This window comes from Calidris pugnax, unplaced genomic scaffold (assembly GCF_001431845.1).
Source record: "Calidris pugnax isolate Ruff unplaced genomic scaffold, ASM143184v1 scaffold225, whole genome shotgun sequence".
NCBI lineage: Eukaryota > Metazoa > Chordata > Aves > Charadriiformes > Scolopacidae > Calidris > Calidris pugnax.
In genome coordinates, this window is record NW_015091072.1 from 5761302 (window position 1) to 5772480 (window position 11179).

The following is an 11179-nucleotide window of genomic DNA, read 5'->3' on the forward strand; positions in this document are numbered from 1 at the left end:
GAGGGGACACTGCAGACTGCGGAGGGGGGGGTAGGAGGGGTGGGGTGGGGTGTGTCTGGGAGGCACCGGGCGCCTGGGGAGCCCCTAGCCCCACTCCCACCCGAGCATCCCAAGCCCCTAGCCCCCCAGCCACAGCCCGGAGTGGGATTTACACGTGAAGACATCGTGGGGTGGGGTGGGCAGGGAGGAGAGACGAGGGAGCCAGGGGTATTGCCGTGGCAGGCGGTATGTGCCATGCACAGGTGACGTACCGTAGGTGGGAGCTGCGAGCTAAATGGCAATCGGAAAATATGTTAAAATGGCTGTTAAAAATCCCCCTCCCCCCTCAGCAGCACGCTCGCAAACATATATGTACGTGCTGCCTTCTTCATATGTGCGGCCATAAACCATGGGGGGTGATGTCCGGCAGGACTGAACGGGACAACTTTCTCCCTTCTTCCCCCAGTCCATCCTATACACCTTCCATAGGCACATAAAACAAGAGTCCTGCAACAGATTTTTTTTTTTTTTTTTTTTAGAATAGCTCCGAAACCTACAGAAATCATCCCTTTCCCTCCTGTATAGATCTCAATTAATTTCAGCGCCTAAGTCATTTCTACGCCTATTGATCTCTGCCTGCAAATGGCTGTGCACTCTTATGGGGAAGATGTGCGTGTTCACACACACAGCCACCCCCCCCCCCAGCACGTGTGGGAACAAAAATGTATGGGTTTGCATGCATAGAAGATCACGGCGATGCATGAGCCTGGGCGAACATTAATGCGCGCACACACACACCCCCCAAGCACACGTCTTGAAAGTTACAACACCCTGTTTTCTCAACATATATATATGAGCAGGGTAGCTATATCTGTCATTGTGAAAAAAGATCCCAGACAACAGATAAACCCAAGTATGACAACGTTGAGCATGTTAAAAATATAAAAAGACTGCTGGATTTCTACGTTTTCATCTACCAAAATTCAAATTTAGCTTATTTTATTTACTGTGTCTGGGAGGCACAGTCAGATGCTCTTCTTTTTTTTTTTAGCACTAATGTCACTACATCAACTTCTCTGCCACACCATGGAGTTACTTCTAATTTATTTTTAATGTAAAATTGCCAACAAAAGAGAAAAAAATTGTACTCGGTTATTATTAAGGCCTTTGCTCTTTAAATATATCTGAATACATTATTAACACAACTATTCACACACACATGTGCATTTATACAAATAAATGCATACATATATAGATACAGTTTCTGGAATACCCCTTAGCGCAGACTCCTACATAATCATATTCAGTTGCTATGACATCATTGCAGTTCCCAGTACCCCATATTTTTTTAAGGAAAGTAAACAGGATTTCAAAGAGAGTCTAGCTGGTGATCTACATCTGTATGTAACTCAAGGGAAGTGCCTTTTAGGGTCAAGCAGGTATCAGTGTTAGTCCTGGTTTTACAGTCTAGAAAAGGGAAATAATGATATGATAATGACATTCAGAGAAGATACTAAACTGGGAAGAGTTGCAAGCACCAGCTGACACAGAAGTAGACCAAAGGATTAAATAATGAAAATCAGACTCGGCTTCAGAAAATGCACGCAGAGAAAAAGGAAGCAAACTATGCAATGATAAAAGACAAGAGGTAAGAAGTGGAGCAGCAGAAAGCAATAGGCATTAAGTTTGAGGAAGGGGTGTCTGCGACATAGACCACTGCTGGCAACACTATGCCAAGGCCCTGAGAAGCAGTGTAATGGCATTTTGGAATATGTTTATGGGACTTAGGAGCCTCTGCTCCGTCCCCAGGAGCTGCTGAGGGACTCATCTCCATGGTTAATTTAGTGTGTCGTGAGCTTGTGGGCACTTGCTAACCCACATGACTGCTCCCAGTGCCCTTGGGAGATGGGACTCCTCCAGCCAAGCACGCATGTCCCCATCTGAGAGTTGGTGACAACAAAGAGAAATGGGAACTTTGAGGGTGCAATTCAGATCATCCTAAAGCAGGAGCCTAAACTAGGTCAGACAAATCACGCTTCAGGAGTGTTTTAGAAGCTTGTTTTCTTCCCACTGACAAGGCCTTTTTAGGGAACCTCCCTGCTGTGGGAAGCCCTGCCGAGGAAACCCTTCCCAGCCCCCATCTTTCCCAGACACCCACCTGGAAGGGGAGCAGGCTGGCAGCATTGGTGCAGCCAGCAAAGGTCAATCTCCCTTTCTGCGTGCATACAGGGCAGCTGCTCACCAAAGGCAGAGCCACCTCTCTCCATGCCCAGCCCCATGGGCACTCTACACTCCAGCTTACTGCAAACCACTTGTGACACACAGACACAACCCCTTTAACAGGCGTAGAGTATGCATGTGGAGTTAGCGGTGAGTGGCCAGTCCGCTGCAGGTTACGTCTGAGTTTCCTCTGAATTAATCTTCTTACACAGAAAAGCCATAAGCTGAGACCCAAATTTTCAGGGCACGTCAGTTCCTAACACCCCTTTCTTTTAAATCAGGACGCTTTAAGTATATTTAAAAGTTGGACTCTACATTCTTTGCCAGTTATACAGTTCTGAAAAGCATATCCCAACATCCCCTGCCTTACCATTTTGGCTATGTCATCACTTCAACCTGTTAATGGAAATTATCTGGTAAAAGAGAAGGAAAAAGGGACAAGTCCACAGCACTGAAAAGGCTGAAGGGAATGAGATGGAAATAAGGGCACAAACTTCAGCCAGGATGTTAATGAACATGAGAAGCAAAACGCAAGGGAAAGAGAGGAGGTGAATCTCCATTTCTTGAAGTCACCAAGTCAAGATGGGATGCTTTCATTCAAATGACACTTTTGTCTCTCCCCTGCACTGCCAACACTGTCTTGTTCAGCACTCCTTCAGAGTTTCTGCATAACACTGCATTGCACAGTGTAGACATGCCCTGAAAGGCCCCTTTGACCTTGGCTTTTGAATCTACACAAATAAAAGGAAGAGCAGTTCCAAAGAATAACATGAATGGGGGGCTGGGGAAGGGGGCTGGCAGGAGAGGGTGAGCAAATGACCGTAGATTTTAAAAGCTTCATCTGTGAGACTTGACTAAATGACAGCTAAGGAGGTGGAGAAGAGTGATATTTTTAAAAGCCATAAGCCTCAAGAAGGGAAAAGAATCATTTGGAGTGATATATTAACCCACTGTTTGGTGTATACTGCATGTTCCTTCACTGTGAAGGAGGGTATAGTTCATGTAAAGTAATTATTAAGATGACTCCTTTAATTCAAAGCCACCTCTTCAATTTAAAAGGCTCCAGATCATTTCAAAGTAACAAGACCTATTGGCGATTGCTACAACATAGGGCTCTGGACTGAGAGGAGAAACCCTGTGCTTTTTTTCCTTTTCAGTTCTGCTGCAAGGTTTAGTGGTACCTGAAGTTACCCCAGCACCTCGAGGTCCATACTGATTCAAGGAAAAAGCATCTTCAGTCCAGCTGCCAATTTAGGTTCAATAGTAACAGCTTAGATTCAGTTTGTGTTTGAAGAACCACCTGGTTCCAACCTGCTTCTGGGGCTGTAATCAGGCTGATTCTCTGGCCAGACGCAGTCCAATAAAACCAAGAAGGCGGCAGATAGTTTGCCTAGAAGAGTTGTCCCAGTGGTAAGCATGCTAAACTGAAGAGGCGTCTCTTTGAGAGAAGTACTGTGAAAGTCCCGTTACTAGGGATATTTAAAGCTTCAGTAAAAACAGCACTGAAGTGAGCGACTTGCTTTCATTGGGAGATAGACTGGGTTTTTCTTTATTCATATGTTCCACATATAGTGGTAGCCTCGCCTTTTGTTAGCCAACTTTCCTGCTGAAGGGAAAAAAGCCAATTTTATAAAGAATTTTTAGGATCCTCATTTAAATAGGCATTCCTGAAAATCCCACTGTTGGCCCACTTGCATTTTTAGTCTCATCAGGAGCTTCGCAACGCTGGTCTCATTTGGCCTCACTTTCAGTCATCTGTGGCTTAATGACACAAAATAGTGCAGTGCCACACTACGACCAAACTCCTCTTCTAAATGATTTAGACATACTCATGAATCTCCTTGGAAGACTACCCATTTTTCAGCATAAGGATCACTTATGTCAATTTACCTTGGATTTCAGTTAATCCTGAATTATTAATAATAGAAAAGGAGAGCCTAGTTTATTTTGACCTAAGACTGTCTGTATGCCACAGCCTGAAATAAGTGGCTTTAAACCCATGATTTTCCAAAGCCCTAATGCCACTTACTCTTGCAGAGAAGGCTTCAGAAAATGCCAGTCCAGGAATGCTCTAATTCATTCCGTGACTTTAATGATTGATTGGTTACTCATCCTCCACCACATCGAACACACATGACATTAGCACCTGTTGCCATCGTGCCAGTCACAGGGATACACACAGGTGCTCTGCGTTTATTTCCTGTGATTTCCATTTTCCTTCCCATGCCTGCACAGCTGGGCTCACAGCGCTGAAGACACCTTACTTTACAATAGGAAACGTAATAAGAAATGGCCTCAGTAATTTTCCTGTTTTCATCATTCTTAAAAAAATGTGTTTTCTGTAAATTGCATGGAATATATAAGCTGGAATATCCGGGAGGGAGGGTAGAATGATTTTTAATATGCACAAAGAGTGGTCTGTACAACCCCCAGGTCAATGTTAATTATTATTGAGCTTCAGAATCATCAAAAATGCAAATACAACAGTTAAATCCCAGCACAGCTTAGTGCTGAAGACCGTAACTCTTCAATAAAATGAAATCTCATCTGCTTGTCTGTCAAAAAGAAAAATGTCATCACAGAAAGCAGTCAGCCTACCAGCTATTATTCCCAGTGTAGTTATAGTCTGCCATGGGGGAATGTGATACTTTATAAACCAAACCAAATATGAGACAGGATGACCCAAGAAGCCCCTTCCTGCTTCTCCAGGGACCCTTCATTATGTGTTTTTGGGCATACGGAGCAGTCCCTTCCACTGTAGCACAGGCTCAGCAAAGCAAGCTTTGAACAAGAATTAGTGGTAACCAGGATCTCAGCATGGACCAATTTACCTTGCTTCTCAGGCTGGCTCCATCTTTTACTCCAAGTCCTGCAGTGCCATGGCAAGTTGCTGTCACCATCCAGGCTGGCCACCTTGCAGTGCCACACGAGGGACGTCTACACTGCTCCATGCTGTGGGGCGTGATGAGATTGGGATGGAGACGAATTCTAAGGTGTGCATACTAACGTCAGGGTATGATTTGGAGAAGAAGAGTCCACCTTACTGCTGTTTGCCCCCTTCCTGGCTTCCTCAGTGATAGAATGTGGGAGCTGCCCAGTGATACCAGTATGATGACATGACAGTATTATGATGTAAGTCACAATTTCCTGAGCCTTCTTTGGACCTTCTGGCCCTGCTCTGCACCTACCCACAACACCCCTTATTCAAGCCAGACTGGGGATGATGATCTGGCTGCTCCAGCATCGGGAAGGTGGGTGGGCAGGGATGGGTTCATCCTCCCTCCTTCCTGTCTCTTCAGCTGATCGGTCTTCCTTCTCTCCAGAAAAACAACTGAGTTGAACAGAACCGGTCTGCGTGGGGGAAGGCACAAGGGGTATCCTGGACCCAGGAAATGGATGAGAGGAAAGAAAAGCTGAACAAGGTCTCTTCCTACGGCCCTTACCTGGAACTTCAGTGTAAGCTATGGGGTGAAGTTTCCAGGGATAAAGAACACCCAATAAATCAGATATGCCCTAGCCTTCAGCCCTTTGTGAAAAAACATTAAGGATTTCTAATTATGGCCATGCTTCACTAATGGGCATATGGTGACCACGCCAAGCATTGATCAGGATCACAGCAGCAGACTCTACAAACCAGAGATGGTTAAAGGACTGTCATGGTTTTGGCTGGGATGGAGTTGACTTTCTTGCTGGCAGCTGGTGTGCTGCTGTGTTTTGGATTTGGGATGGGAGTGGTGTTGATGGCACACTGATGGTTTTGGTTGTAGCTAAGCAGTCAAGGCCTCTTCTGCTCCTCACGCCACCTCACCAGCAAGTAGGCTGGAAGTGCACAAAAAGTTGGGAGGGGACACAGCCCGAGAGAGGTGGTCCCAACGGACCAAAGAAAGTTTCCATACCATGATGTTGTGCTCAGTATATAAAGCTAGGGGAAGAAGGAGGAAGGGAGGGATGTTTGAAGTTTTGGCACGTTATCTTCCCAAGTAAGGATTATGTGTGATGGAGCCCTCCTTTCCAGGAGATGGCTGAACACCTGCCTGCTGATGGGAAGCAGTGAATTAATTCCTTGTTTTCTTCCCTTGCACGCACAGCTTTTGCTTTACTTCTTAAACTGTCTTTATGTCAACCCACAAGTTTTCCTTATTTTTTCCAATTCGTCTCCCCATCCCACTGAGGAGGGGGGGAGAAGTAAGGGAGCAGCTGCGTGGTCCAAGTTGCTGACTGGAGTTAAACCACAACAAGGACATAGGAGGAATATTTGTATTGGAGAAGTGTGAGGTGGTGAAGTGAGCTGACAGGACCCTGTCACTTATCCAAACCAGTACTCGGAGGAGTAGAACAGCAAAGATCTACCAGGAATTAAATGGGCAGGAAACAGCAAACATCCACCTGCCTTAAGGCTCAAAAAAGCATCTCCCACCTTGGCTTCATTTACACAATGAAATACACAAAGAGAGGAAAGAGGAAAGCCCATATCCCTCAGTCTGTCAGGCAGGCATGGCATATGGAGAAGGTTGTTCCCTTGCAGTGGGATCCTCAAGACAAAACTCACTGCATTCAATTAAAGTGGGAAAGCTCCCCAATCCAAAATGCAGAGCATAGAGCCTGGGCAGGCAACAGGTCTGTAGTTTGGTCTCACCAAGGCCAAAATCTTGTTAAAGTTCTCTTTAAGTAGGATCCTGCTAGATGTGGGAGACGGACCTATCATGATTATGATGCAATCCAGTATCAAACCTATATGAATTGCAGGTAGGGACTGCAACACTTTTTGTATGAGCTAAAAAGTGCTCTATTTGGTCCATAAAATCACCAATACTAGAGAATGGAAATTAAAAGTTTAGATTTCTGTAGCTCTGATCATCATCACCTCACTCCAGCAGCATCAGAGCTGTGCTTTGGTGGTTGTGTGCATTAAAGGAGTTCTCCTACATTGCCAGAGCCACACCAAGCCCAGCCTTCATAATAGTGCCCTGGTACAGCAACTATTATTTCTTTTCCAAGACCCCACTGGTAGCCAAAGGAATTCACCTTGGAGGGCAGGAAACACAGATGGAATTTTATTAAGAGTCCAGGACTGTGCAGGCGGGAATCCAAACCTGCCGCTCCGTGCATGGCAATTGCGTTGCAGCAAAAGGCCCTGATTTAGCTCAGCTCCACAGGATACAGAACTGTGTTTCTGGAGTGTGTTTTTTCTGGAGGTTTAGAAGACACTCCAAGCGTAACAGTGAATTTTCTTACTGTGTAAATCTGGGGGATTAGCTCCTTCCCCAAGTGATTCTGGTGGCAAGGAGAAAGAAGCTTTCTGGAGAGGAGCAGCCTAATCCCTCCAGGCTTTTATACAGCCCCCCTCACAACCTGACAGAACAATCTTGTACACCACAAATGGCACATAACATGCATGCCTGGCACTGCGACATGCTAGAGAAGCCAGTCCTGTTTCATGCCTGCTGCAGCCTTTTCTTTGCCCTACAACCTGCATGCACAATTCACCCAGTTTGTCCCATCCTGGTGTAGTTGCCACCCACAGCTGCCAGTTCCCTCTATCCAGTAGATGAGGCACAACCTGACAAGCAGAGGCCAGAGAGAGTTTCTTAGCCTGAAGAAGGAAGCAGGAAGCAGCAAGGGAGGTGACAAGGACCCGCAGCCAAGCGCACAGGGGAGCTTTATGTCTACTCAGGTAATGGCACAGGAGATGCAGTGCTCAGTGGAGGTGGAAAGGTCTCCTTCAGCTTGAGGGAGAAAGGAGGAAAAAGGCATTTGCTTACTGCCTACGTCAGAGAAGACAAGTGTGCTGATCTTGGTGGTCTTCTCTTATGTATTCATCTCAGTGAGGTCAAGTTAAAATTTATTTTAATGTTGTATTCTATAAAATGGGAAGTGTAATTCTTCCTTGTTACCCTAATTTATTCAGCCAGAGAGGAGGAAGAAGTTCATTCTCTGTTTGTTATGAAAGCTAAGCTCAAGTATGAACAATGTTCCATAGTAAATGATAGAGAGTTTGACAATCTTATCTGTATCATATGATCATATATTGAAAGGTTCTATTGTTAAGAATAGATACAAGAGAATACAATTTCAGCTGCTTCAGAAACTGTAATTCTGAGCTTCCTCATTTTAGAGTTCTTTTCAAGTCAGGGATCTGTGTTTTCTCAGCAGAGCTTATTGCATGCTATTTCCTTTCTAAATGGAAACCCATCCTTGTAATGTTAGAAAAGCTAACTATGTATGTCCAGCTTTCTCAAAGTTAGTCCCAGTACAAAGAAAAGAATAGCATGGCCCTTCTGTTCAAAAACAGGCCCGAGTTCTGCCTAAAACTTTAAATGTCATTAATTTACTTTTTAAGAATAAAAGCTAAAAAAAAAAAAAAAAAAATCAGAGAAAACAAAACACTGAGTCCTCAGGCAACATGAAACACAAAGAGGTAAAAACCCGACAGTGCCAGGTAATCTCCATATTACACATGGAGACACACGCTAGATCCCCCTGACTTTGCTGTTAGTCACTAACGTTGAATAGACAGCAGCATGGTCATTTTTGCTCTTCCATCAAGCTCTCTAGTTACCAAGCCATGGCTTGAGGCACAGTGATGCCCTCAAGGTCTTTCAGCATTTCCTGCAACCACTGGGAATTAATAGGCTAAAACTGAGCCCAACAGGGAGAGGAAAGTTGCTGAAACACAGTGCTCATTTAGTATTGTTGCTTGGAAGCCAGTGAAGGTTATTAATTCTTAGATCTTTGGTGAATACTGCCTCCTTTGTATGTTTAGTCATCCAAGAAGTCAAAATGGTCTCCCAAAGGACGTTGAGCTACTGTGTCTGACTTAATTTTGATCATACTGTGCCCACTGAAAATGGGACTTTGCTGCATCTGCCTTTTTACCATCTCGTCAAACTCCTGCAGCCTCTTATCAGATCTTCACATGCAGTCCAGCCTCACTGGCCTGAAATTTGTCTCATTATTTCCCAGGACATCTATGGGTCCTTTCTGTGTAAGTACACTGGTGTCACATCCCAGGAAAATTAAAGGATAATTTCATACTTTGAAAACTTTTTATGCTCAGCATTAGAGTAGAGCTCTATTCTTCTGAATACAAAAAATTTAGGAAGCATTTGTCTATCTTCATTGATCTTAAAACTGATCTTAAATCCTCTCTTACTGTCACTTCCTCCAACTTTCTATTGTACAAGACTTTCTGTCTGTCTTTTAGCAGTGAGGTCATCTACATATCAAAGCTGTTTGTGTTTGGCACGTCATTTCACCTAATCCACAACAGTTTTTACAAAGGCATTATTAAAAGGTATATGAGATGGCAAATCTATCCGCCCTCTCCTGCAATGTTATTAAGTGGAACAGAAATTTTGCTGTGTAGTCACTCTCTGCTTTTTGAGCCACAAAAGCAAAATTGCCTTAGCTTAATAACTTTATTGAAGATTTAAAATTATTTCATTATATCCAGTGCAATCTTGTGTTCTTGTCAAATCTATCCAAGCATTCTAATCATAATCTCATGTCTTTTTTTTCTGATTCGGTGGCAAATTATTGGATCTGCTATGAATTCTGCCTTTCTAAGATCCTTACTTCTTCTTCCTAGGGGTTAAATCTACAGAAGAATCAAAGTTAGGATTCCTCAGGCTGCCAAAAAGATGCTTTCATAAACATTAGTTTACAAGTCTTTTTCAAATTTGGATGCAGAACCACTTTCTTTCAGTTTTTCAAATTTATTTGCAACATCCTATTGAACTCAATCCACTTATACTATGCTTGACTTTGAGCACATTTCTTTCTCTCCTCCATCACCCAGTTACAGACCTAATAGGCTCTGTTGCTTTCTTCTGGACCCAGTGCTCAGTTGCTCTTAGGTAAAGCTTAAAGTAAAGCAACACCACCTCCTGAAACAAATGGACATTTTCATAGACTTTAGGAAACAATTCCTTAACAGGGAGATGTATGAAGCTGAGCAACAAACAACCCTTTCTCAATGTATATACACTTATGCCCTGGCAACAGCATTATCTATTTTTCTAAGGCTCAGCCTAGAGTTCTTATTATTTAAAAGCTATATATATTTGCTGCAGTGTTTAGAAAGCACTTGTTCCTATTTTTTGTAATTTCAAATAGTTCTGTACTTGGTTTTCACTGCAGTGAGATATTTACTGCTCCTAACATGCTCTGGGACCTTGATAAATTTACTTCAGTTTCTCAATTACCACATTCCTAAAGGAGAAAAAAAAAAAAATCCTCACTCATCTTTCTTTAAGTCCCTTTGAAATACATCATAGTTCATCTTTATTATTAGTCACTGCTGAACATATCCGTGGTTAAGGTAATTAACATTATTGTATGTGATGAACACACTTTTTGAAATGTCTCAAATTTGATCCTTTTGAAATCATGTGACGCAAAACTCTTTTCCTTATGCTATACGCATGGAAGATTGTCTGAGGGCAGCATCTTTGCTGTTTCTTTTATTGCTACTCTCCACCCCTGGTTTTGGCTCCTAAATAAAGCGGACTAGATGGATCTTTAATGTACCAAAGGATGGTCATTCTCACGCTGCCAAACACACTGAGTAATGCCTGAGTTTCCCTGCCTCTCCTCCCCTAATTTGAATATTTCTCTGTCCTTTACTCAGAGATGATATTAATGAAACTCCTGGAGATTAAACTGTCTTTGTGGCTACTGCTTCTCTGTTGAGCATGGGTGGGATGAGACAATGAGTTGAAGTCTCCTCATGACAGGGACAGACCAACACTCTGAGCCAGCAGAACCACCAGCACATTGGGTCGTTTTCTTTGCTGATGTACTGCACTTTTAATGTAACTTACTCCAGAGATAGGCTTCCAAATCAATTAATATAGCATTTCAGACCCATCAGAAGCTACTCCTATAGCAGCTGGCTGCAAACATATTTCTTCTGCAATTTCTGGACTTCCCAACTGTTGTTGGGCAGCAATATTTAACCAAATGCTGTGGTGTAGGGCTC